The following is an 18,132-nucleotide window of genomic DNA, read 5'->3' as shown; positions in this document are numbered from 1 at the left end:
TCACAGGAGAGGTGCTCCAGCCCTCTGATCATTTCCATGTCCCTCCTCTGGACCTGCTCTAACAGCCCCACATCCTTCTTGAGCTGGGGGCCCCAGCCCAGGACGCAGCACTCCAGGTGGGGCCTCACCAGGGCAGAGCAGAGGGGCACAATCCCCTCCCTCCACCTGCTGCCCACCCCTCTGTTGGTGCAGCCCAGGATGCAGTTGGCCTTCTGGGCTGCAGGCACACTCTGCTGGCTTGTGTCGAGCTTTTTGTCCACCAGAGCCCCCAGGTCCTTCTCTATAGGGCTGCTCTCAATGGGTTCTTCTCCCAGTCTGTGCTCATGTCTGGGGTTGCCCCGACCCAGGTGCAGCACCTTGCACTTGGACTTGTTGAACCTCATTCAGTTCATGTGGGCCCACTTCTCCAGCTTGTCCAGGTCCCTCTGGATGGCTTCCCTTCCTTCTGGTGTATTGACTGCACCACTCAGCTTGGTGTCATCTGCAAATTTGCTGAGGGAGCACTCAATCTCACTGTCTGTGTCATTGATAAGGACATCAAACAGCCCTGGCTCTGAGACAGAGCCCTGAGGGACATTGCACATCTCTGGCCTCCACCTGGACATGGAGCTGTTGACCACAACTCTTTGGCTGTGGCCATCAAGACAATTCCTTACCCACTGAATGGTCAACCCCCCATATTCTTCTCTCTCCAATTCAGAGATCAGGATGTCATGTGTCCAAAGATCTTGTAGAAGTCCAGGTAGATGACATCGGTCAGTCCTCCTTTATCAACTGATGCAGTCACTCCACCACAGAAGGCCACCAGATTGGTCAGGCATGATTTACCCTTGGTGAAGCCACGCTGGCTGTCTCAGATCACCTCCTTGTCCTGCATGTGCCTTGACACTGCCTTCAGGAGGATCTGCTCTATGATCTCCCCAAGCAGAGGTGGGGCTCGCTGGTTTGTAGTTCCCCAGGTCCTCCCATCCATCCTTTCTAAAAATGGAAGTGATGTTTCCCTTTTTCCAGTCACCAAGGGCTTCACCTGACTGCCACGACTTTTCAAATATGATGGAGAGAGTCTTGGCAACTCTGTCAGCCAGCTCCCTCAGGACCCTGGGTCTCAGCTTCTTCATCTTTGATGAAGACCTCATATAAATCTTTGCTCTTAGCGTTCTTGCTGCTTCATTCCAAGCATGTATGTTAACACTGCCATCATCATTGGCATGATATATATGACAATCTGATAGGTAAATAAGACAAATCACATCAATAACAGGTGAAGACTGAAAAAAAAAGAGTAATGGTCAGTCATTCTGTGATCCACAAGTCTACATCTGTCTTCTTTCTGACACTAATTCTTAGAAGAGAAACGTTTCACTCTCAATTACATGACTAGTTTTTCCACTTTTCTGAAACATCCTCAACAGATAGCAGGATATGTCTACAGCAGAAAAAATATAGCACTCCCACCACACAGAAAACAGTCTTTAGTACAATTAATAATGCCTCACAGTTAAGAGGCTAATGAGAAAAGTAAAATAGAGGTCAAATTGTTTCCTCTCAGATCTTGGTTGAAATGATAGAAAAGCATTATGATGCCTCCTGCTTAACACTACAACACATAAACAGTCCTGTTTGGATCAGTATAATTTCTTTAAATATGCAATACTCCAAAAATCCAAGCTTTGTATGGCTGTGCTTTCTAGAAAGCATCAAGGTGCTTTAAAACCATGTTTAAAAATTATAAGTCATTGGTAATTTGCTGTTCACGTTTTAAAAGTTGCATCTAAGAGGCATAAAAGCATGAGCTTATATTGCATAGCTCCAAACAATTAAAGTGATTTATCTTTCAAAGTACCTTGCTAAGTAGAAGGGTTAAGTAACAGAAGCCTTCCCTTTTCCCCACCAAAATAAGATTTACATGTTTTAATTTTATTTTTTTCCTTAAATAAGCTTCTCTTTCTGATGTCTTCCTCCCAACTCTGTGATTCATGTGCTAAGATTTTTTTCATTGAAAACTTCACATTAAAGTATCAGTTTTTTGAGAAATTTACTACTCACTTGGCAAGAAAAATTTCATCATCGGTTTCTGCAACAAGAAACCATGTACCTAGTTCTGCTGAAATTATCATATGGTACATGCATTGCATAAAGTGTTATTTCACACAGGAAAGCAAGAAGTAGGAAGGAAAAGGACATATGAATTAGGAGAGCGTAAAGAGGCATCAAATACAACAGGTCTTGGGCTTCTTCAGTAGCAGAAAACTACTCTATGTTGTCCCACCTATTCCTCTGTTACAAATGTCAGACAAACTTTGTGTGTCTTTCAGTGAATTCCCATCACCGATACCCCCTCCACCCTACAAAAATGGTGCTGCTTTAAGTAAGAAAATGCTGGCAGAATAAAATAAATGATGAGACAAATTAAAAAAGGTACATGGATTGAATTTTATATGGTTTCTTCTGAGATGGTCATCCACTAGATTACCCTGATTTGTTGGAGAAATCAAAGAAATTGAAATATATTTTTCCTTGACTGTCAAACCAAAACACACCTCTATTACACCACTGAAAGTTTTAAAGCTAACTTTAAGAATGCATTTCAGTCCTCCACCTTTGCTAAGGCACCATAAACTTCCAGCATGAAATTTACTTGTGTACTGTACAGTAAGGATTTTCCAAAAATGCATGATAGTCAGGGAGAGGATCATGGATGATGACAGTGGTCTAGCAAGATCATGCAATGCAAAAGATTATGGGGAACACACTAGGGATCAAGTAATGTTCAGAAAAGCACAGGGTGCTGTGGGGCTTTTTTTGGTGCGTGCTGCAGGGCAGCATTTCCATGTTGCACACTAAAGATGCAGGAAAATTATATTCACACTTTCCCCCAAAATAAAAGTTCTTCAACCTGCACTTAAACGACCTGCATTACAAAATATATCTATATATATATATATATATATATATATATATATATATAGCTAGAATAAATACAACCAATACCATCTGTTTGTAGGTGTTGTTGTTGAAAACTTTAGACATTCTCTACCTACTAGCAAAGGATGATTTTTGATGGAGGGATGGAAGAAGGCTTTACCCTTTAACCCTTTTAACACTCTAGAGCTGCATTTAAGCTGGGATACTTTTCCCACAGTGTCTGTGTACCCACTCTTCGAGGATACAACCTTATCATCCCATCACTTTGAGGTTATATTTACCTGTGTTTTCCACAGTTCAAAGGCTTTCATTTCACAGGAAATAAAATTTAAAATAAAAAGGACTCGGTTCCTTTCCAGTGATCTGAAAGTGCTATGACTCCTCACACTAATTAATTCACCCAGTATCACCTGAATGAGGTTTACATATTTAACTTCCAAAGAAAAGGATACCTCATTTAAATTGCTAAAGCTTTGTTTCTTACATGAATTAAAAAACAAACAAACGAAAACTAAAAATCTGAACTGCTAGAGTAGGTATTCTTTTAAACAGTCAAAACAAATCTGTAACAGAAAAGAAGTGTGAACAATGTCCAAAATAAGGAATCTCTGTGCAACCAAATTACTGTTTCTTAGAAAATACTCCAAAGATACCATTTTAAATACTGCTACGAGGTAAGAGAAAACTTACAAAAAACAATCCAGCAGATAGTGAAGAACCTCAAATTGCTTTGTCGTCACTGCTGAACAAGATGTGTTTCAGGGGCTACAGGAATTGATTTCAGAAATAGAAAGAGGTAAAAGGAGATAGTGATGATCCTATACAGGAATATGCACATCCATCAAATTACTTGATTTAAAAAATATATATTTTTATTTAGTTTAAGTTAATAGGAAGGAAGCAACATGATTTTTATTGAGAGCAGCGCTGAGGAAAAGGACTTGGGGGTGTTGGTTGGTGAGAAGCTCAACATGAGCCAGCAATGTGCACTTGCAGCCCAGAAAGCCATCCGTGTCCTGGGCTGCACCAAAAGCAGTGTTGCCCGCAGGGAAAGGGAGGGGATTGCGCCCCTCTGCTCTGCTGTTGTGAGACAGCACCAGGAATCCTACACCCAGATCTGGGGCCACCAGAACAAGGAGCACACGTAAATATTAGAACAAGACCAGGGAAGGGCCATGAAGATGATCAGAGGGCTGAAGCACCCCACCTATGAAGAGAGGCTGAGGGAACTGGGGTAGTTCAGAGTGGAGGAGAGAAGGCTCTGGGGAGACATTACGGAGGCCTGCCAGTACCTAAAGGAGGCCAGCAGGAAAGCTGGGGAGGGACTCTGCATCAGTGGCTGTAGTGAGAGGACAAGGGGGAATGGCTTTAAACTAAGAGAGGGGAGACTTAGATTAGATGTTAGGAGGAAATTCTTCACTGTGAGGGTGGTGAGGCCCTGGCACAGGCTGTCTAGAGCAGCTGTGGCTGCCTCATCCCTGGCAGTGCTCAAGGCCAGGCTGGATGGGACTTTGGGCAGCCTGGGCTGGTGGAAGGCATCCCTGCCCATAGCAGGGGGGTTGGAATTAAGTGGTCTTTAAGGTCCCTCCTCTCTGTTGTGGTTTAACCCGGACAGCAGCTAAACACCACACAACCGTTCGCTCACCCTCCCCCCTCCCTCTCTGATATGGGGGAGAGAAATGGGAAAGTGAAGCCTGTGAGTTGAGATAAAGACAGTTTATTAAGACAGGAAACTAATAATAACAATAACAATAATAATGATGGTAATAGTACTACTACTAATACTGTGTACAAACAAGTGATGCACAATGCAATTGCTCACCACCTGCTGACCAATGCCCAGCATAACCCCCAACAGCTGGCCCCCCCACCCCGGCAAGCCACCTCTATATACATGACCCCAGATGCTATGGAATACCCCTTTGGCCAGTTCGGATCAGCTGTACTGGGTCATATCATGTGGGATATTCATCAATATCCCACATGCATATGTGCATATGCACATGCACACGGCCCTCCCCTGGAAAGGGTCCAGCAGAGGGCCACAAAGATGATACAGGGCCTGGAGCATCTTCCCTGTGAGGAAAGGCTGAGAGACCTGGGTTCAGCCCTCAGAAGAGAAGACTGAGAGGGATCTCATCAATGTGTATAAATACCTGAGGTGTGGGGGACAGAGGGTTTTGGCCAACCTCTTTTCAGTTGTTTGTGGGGACAGGACAAGGGGCAATGGCCACAAGATGGAGCACAGAAAGTTCCACACCAACATGCGAAAGAACTTCTTCACGGTGAGGGTGACGGAGCACTGGGACAGGCTGCCCAGGGAGATTGTGGAGTCTCCTTCTCTGGAGATATTCAAGGCCCATCTGGGCACCCACCTGGGCAACCTGCTCTAAGGAATCTGCTTTGGAAGGGGTTTGGACCCAATGATCTTTCCAGGTCCCTTCCAACCCCTTCAGTTCTGTGATATGTCCAAGTAATCCTATTAAAACGTCTCTGTGCATGTACATCCTCTGGCAGATACCTACACCAAGTACATCAGAGCACTTCAAAACAACAGCATGAGACTGAATGAAACTAGTTCACAAACCTTTTCAACAGTGCTTATTCAGAAAACTTGCTCTCTACAAATGATTGTTTTTTTTTTTTTTTTAAGAAAGACTTCATGCAAAGTGACAAGCAAAAAAACTGCAGTGGGTATAATGTGGGAAAGAAACTGGTCTCCCAAATGGTGTCTAAAGTGTCCTCAAATGAACACAACAAATATTTCAAAAGAGAATCCATCACAACGTATAGTGTTCAACTTCTGTATGTCCACAAAGTTCTACTTGACGTTAAAGCTCTCACAATTTATTCTTTTGATGAGCTGAGTGGACAAAGGAAGGCATGTAGATGGCTACCTAGTGAGGCTTTTGACACAGTTTCCCTCAGCATCCTTCTGAAAAAGCTGGCTGCTCAAGGCCTGGTTGGGTTAAAAACTGGCTGGGTGGCTGGACCCAAAGAGTCGTGGTGAATGGAGCTAAACCTACCTGGGGGCCAGTCACAAGCAGTGTCCTTGAGGGCTTAGTACTGGGGCCAATTCTCTTCAATACCTTTATCTATGATCTGGACAAGGGGGATCAAGTGCACCCTCAGTAAGTTTGCAGATGACACCAAGTTGGGTGGGACTGCTGGTGCGCTTGAGGGTAGGAAGGTAGAGGGATCTGGATAGGCTGGATCAATGGGCCAACACCAACTGTATGAGGTTCAACAAGGCCAAGTGTTGAACAATAACAACCCCACTGCAGGCTGGGAGAAGAGCGTCTGTAAAGCTGTCTAGCAGAAAAGGACCTGAGGGTATTGGTCAGTAGCCAAGAGCGCCCTGGCTTGTATCAGAAATAGTGAGGCCAGCAGGGCCAAGGAAGTGATTGTCTCCCTGTACTTGGCCCTGATGAGGCCGCATCTCAAGTTCTGTGTTCAGTTTTGGGCCCCTTGCTACAGGAAGGACATCGAGGTCCTGGAGCGTGTCCAGAGAAGGGCTACGAAGCTGGTGAAGGGCCTGGGACACATGTCCTACAAAGAGCAGCTGATGGAACTGGGGTGGTTGTGTCTGGAGAAGAGGAGGCTCCGGGGAGACCTCACTGTACTTTACAGTTATCTTAAAGGAAGTTGTAGCAAGGTGGGGATCAGGCTCTTCTCCCTAGCACCAAGTGATAAGACAAGGGGAAATGGCCTCAAATACTGCCAGGGGAGGCTTATGTTGGATATTAGGAGCAGTTTCTTCACTGAAAGGATTGTGTGGCATTGGAATAGGCTGCCCAGGGAAGTGGTTAAGTCACTGTCCCTGGAGGTCTTCAAGAAATGTGTAGATGTAGCATGGTTTAGTGGTGCACTTGTCAGTACTAGGTTAAAGGTTGGACTTAGAGGTCTTCTCCAACCTGAATGATTCTGTGATTCAATGATGACAGTTACTGTACATTTTAATTACTGGCCATGATTCTGAGGCACCCAGATTCAATGTTCTACGCAGGAAAGCAACAATGCAAGCTTCAAAACAACGAAACAATAACTAAAAGTGAACATACAGTGAGCAGATAGGCTATCTAAAAAGCCTTGAGATAAGGAGGAGAGGGAGAAGAATGTGTAAAGCAAAAAAAGGAATCAAAGCCACTACTTCTAATTTTAACATTCCTACTCCCTCTAATATAGGGATTTTGGCATAAACAGAACAGAATTGATATTTAGATGGTAAACTATTTCAGTTTCTTAATTGTTTAACAAAATGTAATGGGTAGTCAAAAAGGAAGAGGTAATAGAGCATTAGTTGCATTGGCAAATAATGAAATCAAAGACCATGAAGACTGAAGACCTCTGCAACATGGATGAGATCTTAGGCTTTAACACACCAAAAATCAGACAACAGCAACCACTGTGAAACAAATGCAACACAAGGAAACATGAGATATAAAGAATATCACTGAAATATGTGACTAATGATATTGACTCAATTATAATAATGTGCTTTTCAAAAAGAAGTATCTCTCAAAGCTTATTCCATTTTACAAATTAGAATATGAAATTATTTTGTCTTATGATTCATGTCCACTCTTACACAATAGGTACACAATTTCTAACTGTAGATAAGTGCAACTTCTCCAGTAATTCTGGTTATACATATAAGACATTTAAAAGTTTGGGAGTAATATTACTACCCTTCCGAAAAGTGAAACAGAATTAGTAACGACCATGAACAGCCAGGATCTCAGTGTAAGATTTCTTCTGAGCCATCAAACCTTTTATCAGAGCTTTTCCATGCAACTAAAATCTTGTGTTCAAAAACCTCTATGAAATTAATGATAGATCCTTTAATTTTTTATTATCTACTTAAGTTCAATTTCCCAACAAAGCACCAATCGATTTCTTATCTCTTCTGATAAAGAATCAAGTGTCTCCTCAAGTTTGATGCCAATTGATTTATATAGTAAGCTCCATGCTACATCTTTCAGGTATCAATTATCTACGGATTAACAAAATGTTAAATCCTTCCATCTTCTGAAGAGATAATCCCCAGGATTCTTGCATTAATAAATTATCCTAAAAACCACAGCACTGTCTGAAAAGAAGCCTTCTCTGGGTGTGGTTAAAGCCACCAGAAATATTTTAAGTTGATAAATTCAGATATCCACTTATGATTGCATTAAAAAAATAAAAAGTCTCCATATGTTAAATAACCAAGATAAAAAACTATGCACAATCCTTTTACACGCCTCCTACTGGTTTCTGCTGGAATTCCTGCCTCTCAAAGCTAAACAAATACTTGCTTTTGCAAATCTTAAGCATGGTAGTTCTGTGGTTATAATGATTTTACCTAACTACTAAGTAATCCAAGATTCAATTTCAAATGTTTGCTACAGAGTTTTTGCATGCAAAGAATTACACTATCAACTGCTGGACCGATGCTTTGTTCTGCCTGTATGTCACTGAGATGTACTGACACAGACACAACTGAATATTCTACAAATTATTTTGTACTTTTTACATTAGTTCAGCGCTACTTTGCACAACTCATAAGAAACTATAGAATTGACCAGTAATCAGCACAGATTGATAACTTTATGGTTTTCCCCTTTACCAGGTTAATAAGGACTAAATAAAAAACAGCTTCTTACATTTTAAATATTCTAACAGAACTGAAAAAAAGATTTCAAGAATACAGTATAGCTTTATCATGTTGGAAATATAAATAAAACACAGCATTTGCAATTCGACCTGAAGTGACAGCTAAACTGGATTCAAACTATGGATGGCACAGATGATAATGACAGTGTTGGGTATCTACCAATGATTCATGAAGATTTTGGATATGAGAGAAGACCCTGTTGCTGAATCCACAAGCTTTCAATTATCTGCTCCCCCAAAAAATCAGCTGTTGTGCGTTGCAGTCAACAAATCTCAACCTTCGCCTTGTGAATGCCACAAAATTCATTCTTGCTCAAATGCTGGAAAGTATTTCAAACACCATGAGAACCTGAAGCACTTGCTATTTTGCAACAAACTCCATATGCAGAGTAAGAAAAAAGACAGGCAAGTCAGTCTGCCTTATAAATTACCTTTTGCCACCAAAGAAAATGCAAGTAGTCACTTCTGCAGATGTGAAGTAGAATGTTTTTTTTACCACATATTGAAGAGTTTAAAGTAAAAAGAAAAATGCACAAGTTGAGCAGAACTGTGTAGGCAAAAATTTAACTAGAATAATGGAAATGAATGCCTTCATAATTCAGAAATGTTTCTCTATTATAAACTCTGTATTATCACAGCCTAGAAGGGATTTTTTATATTTTAGAAAGTAAGTGGGAATTAAAAAACTTTATTTCTGCAAAACTGCTTTGGGGGTGGAGGGGAGGGAGGGAGGAAGAGTGCAGACCATTTCACTCTGTAAATGTACCTCCTAGTAAGAAAGTAGCCTAAAACTGCAAGATTTGCAGTCTCAAAGTGTTATCTCAGTATTTCCACAAGAGCTCAAAACAACTTATGTTTAAACCTGTAATCTGAAAACTCTGAAACACTTTATCATAGAATCCAAATATTTTGCCAGGGATGGAAACAACTAAAGCTTTATCATCAGAAGCTCTAGAAATGGCACAAGACACTTGCTTCTCTCTGCTTTTTTCCCTGCTCCTCTCCCTGTTACAAAGAGAGATCAAATCGAGCTGTTCCACGTGCAGCAGAATGAACTAGAACTTGTACAGATTTGTATCCTGCACTCACACTAACTTGAACTTCACTCTTTAACCCTTATCTATCAGGTTTCATATATACTATATATAGATACACAACATCTTTCTTATTCCTAGCTCAGTGCTTACATGGATGCTGGTCAGTGCCATGAAGTTATGACTCAGTTACGACTTAGTTTATTCTCAGATAACATGGCAGGGGAGGACTATTTAGGACTTAAACCATATTCACTCAAGACAACCTTCATAATGCCTGTAATAACACATTTTCTTAAAAACTTAAGACTTGCACTCCTCTTCCAGATACAGCTGATATTGGCAAACAAAGGTTCAGAATTTGGTATTACTATTTATTTCTCTCAGAGATGAAACTAAGGAGTCACATAGTGCTAGAAATCACAGTCTTAAGAAACATTTATCACTAGATGAGGAAATACTACAGTGAATGCAGTACAACAGTCAGCAAGTTGAACATACCAGCAGTTTAACTCTGAGTTAGAGCTGACTCATCAAATCCCTGATTCAAAAGAGCAGGGCTTATGATGAAATGTAGTTGCAATCCAGCATGTCAGTAAATGAAGGTGGTATATTGGGAGGAGTGGCTGACATGCTAGAAGGCTGTGCTGCCATTCAGCGAGACCTGGACAGGCTGGAGAGATGGGCAGGAAGAAACCAAATGAGGTTTAATAAGAGCAAGTGTAGAGTCCTGCACCTGGGAAGGAACAACCACATGTATCAGTACAGGCTGCAGGATGACCTGCTGGAGAGGAGCTCTGAGGAGAAGGACCTGGGGGTCCTGGTGGATGACAGGTTGACCATGAGCCAGCACTGTGCCCTTGTGGCCAAGAGGGCTAATGGGATCCTGGCGTGCATTAAAAGGATCGTGGCCAGCAGGTCAAGGGAGGTGATCCTCCCCCTCTACTCTGCCCTGGTCAGGCCTCACCTGGAGTACTGTGTCCAGTTCTGGGCTCCCCGGTACAAGAAAGACAGGGATCTCCTGGAAAGAGTCCAGCGGAGGGCCACAAAGATGATACAGGGCCTGGAACATCTTCCCTATGAGGAAAGGCTGAGAGACCTGGCTCTGTTCAGCCCTCAGAAGACTGAGAGGGGATCTCCTCAGTGTTTACAAATACCATAAGTGAGAGAAAGAGAAGGATCTGGCCAACCTCTTCTCAGTGGTTTGTGGGGACAGGACAAGGGGCAATGGCCACAAGATGGAGCACAGAAAGTTCCACACCAACATGCGAAAGAACTTCTTCATGGTGAGGGTGACGGAGCACAGGGACAGGCAGCCCAGGGAGGTTAAGGAGTCTCCTTCTCTGGACATATTCAAGGCCTGTCTGGATGCCTACCTGGGCAGCCTACTCTAGGGAACCTGCTCTGGCAGGGGGGTTGGACCCAATGATCTTTCCAGGTCCCTTCCAGCCCCTTCAGTTCTGTGATAACCAACAGGTACCTAGAACATTAAAGTAATATAATCAAAGTCTCACCCAGACAGCACTTATTTGCAGCTTTACTTCACCGATACAATTGTATCTGCTAATACATGTATGAACTTCTAAACTTTGCAAAGCTTGGAATTTTGTCCAGTTTTATATAAATTTTATGAACTTCTTTTTGTAACTGCTACAAACTTAGAAGTTTGTTTGTTTGTTTGGTGCCTCCCCCTCTCCCCCTCCCACCCTCAGTCCAGATAACTCCCAACTAAATCAAAAAAACTTACGGGGAAAAAAGCACAACAGAAGCAGTTGGCAGTTTTAAAGTTTTCATACTTTTTCTACTGCCAGGGACAGAAATCATGTATTAATGATTGCAAGTGGTTCAGGCATGATCAGTAAAACTATCTGAAACTTACTTTATATTAAAACCAAGTAAACAATAATGACACAGACAAGTATCATGATGCTATTTACTCTATTTAATAAGTTGTTGGGATAGAGGAATTGAAGAGGAATTGTCTTTCTCTCCTCAGCTGAGGAGCTCTAATCTTGCTAGAGATAGAAAAAGAACAAATGCAAGGAAGATTCATCATCAAGTCCTTCACCTTTGTTATAGGGCTCCAGTCCAAGGTGGTAATGAAACTCTGGTTCTCTCCCATATTCACACAGTATAGGTTTCTCTATCACAGGCAATGCATTCTTCAGCTCCCAGCATTCAGACTGAAATCATAATAAAAGAATGGGACTCCAAACATGAAATAGGAAGATTCAGATTCCTTCTTTGGCTATCCATTCATTTGCCATGTGATTTTGAATCTAGTCAAATTCACTGCTTGGTACCTTAATTTTCTTTTTGTCTTTATCCCCTTAGTTTATGTTTCTTTAAAATTGAATACACATTGAATTGTACACATGCTCTAGGCACTTCTGCCACAAGGTAAACAGGCAAGAGAACACAATAGTCCACAGACTCCCTTGTCTCCTTCACACACTTGTATTTCTAAAACTTACCAAACATCATTATTCACAAAAGCATTCACAAAGAAATATCCCCTCTGAAGAGTCCTGAAGACAAGTCCTAAATGCAGCTTACAGATTTCATTATCTTGGACAAAAAAAATGAAGTAGACAAACCTTTGACACTAAGGAACATCCAACGCAAGAACCTCAGCAGCAGAAGTCGTTTTGATTAAAAACAAATAAAGCTTAGGGACATGGTTTAGTGGGTGATATTGGTAGTAGAGTGATGACTGGACCAGATGATCTGGAAGGTCTCTTTCAACCTTAATGATTATATGATCTAGAAAGTAAATTTACCAAAACAAAGTCTTCACTACAATTTTGTGAATCAAAACACCACTCTCATCTCTCAAACATCTTTCTTACAGCAGCGTGACTTCAATCAGTGCTATCATTTATGATGGCAGGACACAATTTATTTTGTTTAATTCAAAGAAAAGGCAACATGCAAAGCAAGTAGGCTGTCTTTTCAGATGTCCACCTGTGAACACACCATCAAATCAGGTTCTTCCTTTCAAGCACACCACTCTTTAGGTTCTGCATTATAATTGCACAAGTACTTAAAAAATGTTTGTTTCACTTCCACCTTACGATACCTGAAAATCTACTAGCACCAATGATGAGCAAAGTGAAGGTGACAAATTCATCTCACCTTCCTGAAGCAATAACAACTACACTCCCAATAACAACATTAACAAAAGAAATTTTGCCATTGATGTAAAACTATAATGTTCATAATACACTTGAGAAATACATTCGAATAAATTAGATAACTTTTAAAGTTCCTTATCGAAGAAAGGTACAGTCTAAAACTACTTGGAGATGGAGGTGTAACAGTGATTATGTAACACTGGCCGTACCTAAATATAGCAGTCCTATAATTTACATTTTATATTTTTACATTAACTACATAATAAATTTTTAAACAACTTATTACACTACTTTTTTTAATTTCAGATTAAAATTATTCAAAGTCATTTTATATTCATATTCCATCTTATATTCTTGCATTGTATTTGCCTGCAGCTCCTCTGTTTTCCAGATGTGAACTTTTCTATAATATTTAGAGCGCTTATTCACACCATCCCTCAGCAACTCCCTAAAGATGGAGCTGTGGAACACATGCAGTTTACAGATTTGACAAATTTTGATTTAAAAAGCATAAGCATGCTTTTTACAAGCTCAGACATGGAAACAGAAAGAAGAAAACCTTGGGAACTGCTCCATGAATAAATTAAATACTGAGTATCACTCAGTAAACGCTGAACTAGTTGGATATGGAAGCCATGTAAACAGGTTAATCCAGACTGCAGCCCTGGTTATGTTACACTGAAAATCTTCTCTTACAAAATAAGTTTTCATATAAAATAAGCTGACATTCTTATTCTTCAAGCTGCAGCTTCCAAATCATTTTAAGTGGCCCTCCTTCATACTTGCTCCAGCTTGTCAGCATCTTTTTTTTTTTTTTTTTTTTTTTTTTTTAAATGACCATGTCGTTTATACTCTGGTTTCAGATGACCCGTTTTGTCTTCCCAGGCCACAACACACTTCATTTTTACACCTATTTACAGAGCATTTTAAGCTTACCTTTTCTTCTTGTCCCTTTCAGCCACGTTCCATCTACACCCCCTACCTTACAGCTGCAAAACCTTTTTATCCTCATCACACGCTATATATCTATTGTCTCATGCTTTGTTCCTTTCCACCTCCTCCACACTGTCAGTAAGGACAGCTCCCTCTACCACTGGTAAATTTCACACTAACATCCAGTGCTTTGGTTCTGTCTTTCTAGATTCATTCCAATTATTGCAACATTTGGTTTTAGAATGCAATTACAGAGTTGAGGTAATGAGCTACACTCTCACCACTTTTGAAAACTGCTTACTTCGGGAATGAATTTTATTATTTTCCTGATGAATCTCTGAGTGGATTTTAATTTAGTCTTGATGTCCACAGTTCTTGCACTGAACTTTCTCTATCCATATGTTGCCAGTATACTGGCTTGGGGCTCTTATTCAGGCTGCTGTATATCAGCTAACTGCAGGTAACTGCATGTGGCTTCCTGCAGCTTTGCAACTGACAAATAGTAGAAGTGCAAAGATGTCTATAAGATGTCTATATATGAAAGAATTATGCTACCATGCTTTGACAATGAAAGTTTAGCCCTTGAAAACATCTGTTTCGTACATCAGAATGCTTTCTGTTTCATTTAGTTTTGCATTAGTGTGGTTATTTTTATCAAAATATGTATTTCATAATTCAAGTTTGGATTAAAGAACAGACACAGAAACAAGAGTCTGAATCACCCCACTGTTACTCATATTTTTAATTTAGACCATTCACTATATAAATGAACTGAAGTCGCTGAACACCTTTTGTGGAGAAAAGTCAGAACAAAAAGTAGTATGTTGACAAATATTAGTTGCATATTTTCTAAGTTAAGGCATCAGAAAACAGGAAAAGTAAACATGTGAGAAAAATCTCAAATAATTTTCTTCAGACAGGATCTTCTGTGAACCTATTTTATTTGCAATTGCAATGGCAGGCATCCTGTCAATCAGGAGTGCATTTTAGTAAACAAATCATAGCCTTTTATTCCCTATTACCCAACAGCTGATCACCTACCGTTTCCTCACTGGCTGAGTACTACAGGTTCACAAGCTACTCGACACTCCTCTATACCATATATGTACAATTTTTCTTTTTTTTCAACCCTTTAATTTCTCCTTTCTTATGTTTTGGGAACTTGTGATCTTCCTTTTACTGTTCTCACAATGCTGATCCTGTCTTTCTCAACTTCTTTTCCATATTTTGGAATAGTGAGGCCTTCTACTGTCCACTTGTCTACTTCTCATTTCTCCTTATTCTGACTACACAACTACCTGGGATTACAGAAAAGTAATTCTCTATGGCAAAAACACAACTCTGTTTCTCACAAACAGAAATGAGTATGTGCATATATAAACAATAAATGCAGCACAACCTGAGAATCAGAGATCCTGAGGGAAAGTAGCAGCACTAAAGATGCTCACAAAGTACAGAATAAAGTTCCATGCAACAGCTAAACTGTTTCAGTGGCTTACTGACACCAAAAGCCACTGTTCTCAGGGTACTATTGACGATTCATTAAAGAAAAAGATAGATATGATACACAAATAAGAGTGTAAGAATGCGATGAACTAACGTTATAGTGAAAGGTGTTACTCAAGAGCTTTGTATTTTAAGTTTCTAATGCAAATATGAGTTGCATTGGGGAACAGGAAAAAAGTAATAATTGTTTCTTCATTTCCCTTTGCTTCCTCCCTTGCATTTTCAACCCATACAGCAAAAACAAATACACTTCCTTCTCTACTACTGTTTCTACTGACAACTCCTCCAAAAAAAAAATATTTTGCAAAATCCCTTCCTCAAATTCAAGCATTCTATGTATTACTGCTTTCCTTCTGTGATTTGTATTCCTTAGCCATGTTTCCTTCCAGGCTGTCCCCAATGCTTCACAAAAAGATCAAGAGAAACTATTACTACAGAAGCATCAAGAAAAACTACGATCAATCATCCTCCTTTTGCTCCCTCAGGCCAGGTTCTGTTCTCTACCATTAACTATTAGTAGCATATTAGTGGTGAGAAAGCGATGGGATCTCTGAAAATACAGATGTACTGAATTCTTCTGTCCAGTCTGCCAATATCTCCAATTTCTTGAATATTATATCATAATAATTTCAACCTGAGAGGTATACCTGACCACAGACACGCAGGGACAAAAAGGAAAAAAAAAAAAAAAAAAAAAAAAGAAAGGGGGTGGGCAGGTGGAAAAAGATCATGGGAACTTAATCACCAATGATGAATATAACACTCTAATGAAAGACCTCTCATTTCCAAGTACTACAGAGACTATGTAGTGATCTAAAACTTTTTTTTTTTTATTCAACTGTTGATGTTGCTTTCACCACCTCACCAACATTAGTCTGCCTGGGGAAGTATATCACTTTTAACACTCACATTCAAATGTTCAGCCCGCTGTCAAACACCCTACAGAGCCCACACACCACAAAGGCCTTCAGCTATTCTAGCACAGCTGTAGCATTACTTGCATCTCTTGTGGGACAATTATGCAGTGATAAGCATCACGGTGTCAAAAACCACATGTAAGAAAAGCGTTAACTCGCTGGATTCAAAATAGCACTAAATAATTTGTCCAAATCAAATTAAAGATGTACAATCACTAAAACATCCACCATTCAAATTTACTTAGGTCACTGAAGAATTTCTAACATACTGTCCTGCAGAATCCAGGACTCCTTACACCTTCTGCAATACAGCAGCTTAATAATTATACTGGCATACCCTGGCCATTTTCATTGCTTGTACTACGGAGAAAAACATCTAAGCATTAAACAATTTACTTCTTCTACAGACTAGGAAGTCAGCAAAATTGTAACAACTATTTTTATACTGTGCAAGAAAGAATTACCCATGGTGGTCTCTGGAGAACATTACTAATAAACTCAAACTCCAGCTGATGTTTCACTTGCCAACAAACCCACAGCAGTTCATTGGAAGGAAGTTTTCCCTCTACTGAATAGACTGACTGAAAACAACTCACAGCTGACATCTCAAACATCTGTATGTATGTTGATAGTTAACCTATTATGTAACATTGTGTAGACAGCACTCATTAACGTAGTAACTTCAAATTTAATTCTCACAGAAAATGTCTCATTTTGTACAGGTAGAGATTTCAGATGCTAAGGGCAAGCTCTTCTCTAACATGAATTCTATTCAGTGGCTAGCTAGCCTGACCTCCAACTTTGAAGTATTCATACATGCCGTCAAAGCAGTACAAGATTCTGGGTGAAATTTCAGAAACACTCTGGTAATGCCTCCAACACTGTCAGGGGACCCTCTTCAAAAGACGTAATGACCCAAGATGTTTCCCAAATGGTTTACGATACACAAATAACAGTAGTAGTAAATACTAGAAAATAACCAGTAGTTTCATGAACAGGTGAGCAATGCCTGGGTTTCAGTAGCAGTGTAGTGTTTTTTTTTTTTTTTTTTTTTTTTAGAAACTTCTGTGGGTAGTGAATACTCCCAGCCTATCAAGGAGCAGAAAGTTTTATTAGATTTTAAGAGGCTGTAGGCAAAGATTATTTAGATCTCATCAATGCATATAAATATCTGAGGGGAGGGTGCAGAGAGGATGGAGCTGGTCTCTTTTCAGTTGTGCTCCGTGACAGGATGAGAGGCAGCGAGCACAAACTGAAGCACAGGATGTTCTGGCTGAATATGAGAGGGCACTTCTGTGCTGTGAGGGTGACAGAGCACTAGGACAGGTTGCCCAGAGAGTTTGTGGAGTCTCCTTCTCCGAAGATATTCGAAACCCACCTGAATGCCATCCTGCACAATGTGCTCTGGGTGATCCTGCTCGGCAGGGGCGTTGGACTGGATGATCTTCAGAGGTTCCTTCCCACCCTGCCCATTCTGTGATTCTGTGCTCAATGATCAGTACAAGATAAGGTGGAATGGCACCTTTACATTATACTAAGAATAACCATTTCCAAAGTTCCTGATTTCTGACATGGTTTCATTTTGTTACTTTTCTTCCCTTTCATTATAAAAGAGAATACTGTAAAATACTGAACATTATTTGCAATCTCAAAGTTGTAATATTAAAAATGGAGAAAAAAAACTCTCATTCTTACTGTTCAGGAAAGAAAATAGTGAAGAAATAGTAGAGAAAAATATTGCACATAAAAACGTCATGGTGTTAAGAATTTTGAGGGCATTCAGAAAGAGCAAAATACTGGAAACAATTCTTAAAGAAAGGTTTTCCTGAGCCAGTATGTTTACTTCCCTGATCTCTGCTACCCTTGTCTTTAAAATCCTTTTCAAGTTCACTTCCACAAAGACTTCCATGTGACCAAGGAACTACAGAAACAATTCTCTTGCACAGGCAGTACATAACTTCCACTGATGTCAGTCAGTTTCTGCAGGTCAATACCTCAGCAGGCTCCATCCCATACCAAAGTCTGAAG

The 18,132-nt window shown here is 40.3% G+C and overlaps 1 protein-coding gene across 8 annotated transcripts in view; it reads right to left on the bottom strand.

Annotated features, from left to right (window-relative positions):
• Nucleotides 1-18,132, bottom strand: part of NIPBL (NIPBL cohesin loading factor) — a 163,704-nt gene that overhangs the window by 127,109 nt on the left and 18,463 nt on the right. Inside the window, exon 2 of one of the 8 annotated variants that reach the window (XM_082782995.1) lies at nucleotides 11,683-11,797. The exons of the other annotated variants lie outside the window; for them this stretch is intronic. The gene's annotated coding sequence lies outside the window, so the exon portion shown is untranslated. The remainder of the gene's footprint in view (nucleotides 1-11,682; nucleotides 11,798-18,132) is intronic. 8 annotated transcript variants of the gene reach the window in all.

This window comes from Aythya marila, assembly GCF_965140915.1.
Source record: "Aythya marila genome assembly, chromosome: Z".
Taxonomy (NCBI): Eukaryota; Metazoa; Chordata; class Aves; order Anseriformes; family Anatidae; genus Aythya; species Aythya marila.
This window is presented reverse-complemented; position numbering and strand designations above follow the sequence as displayed.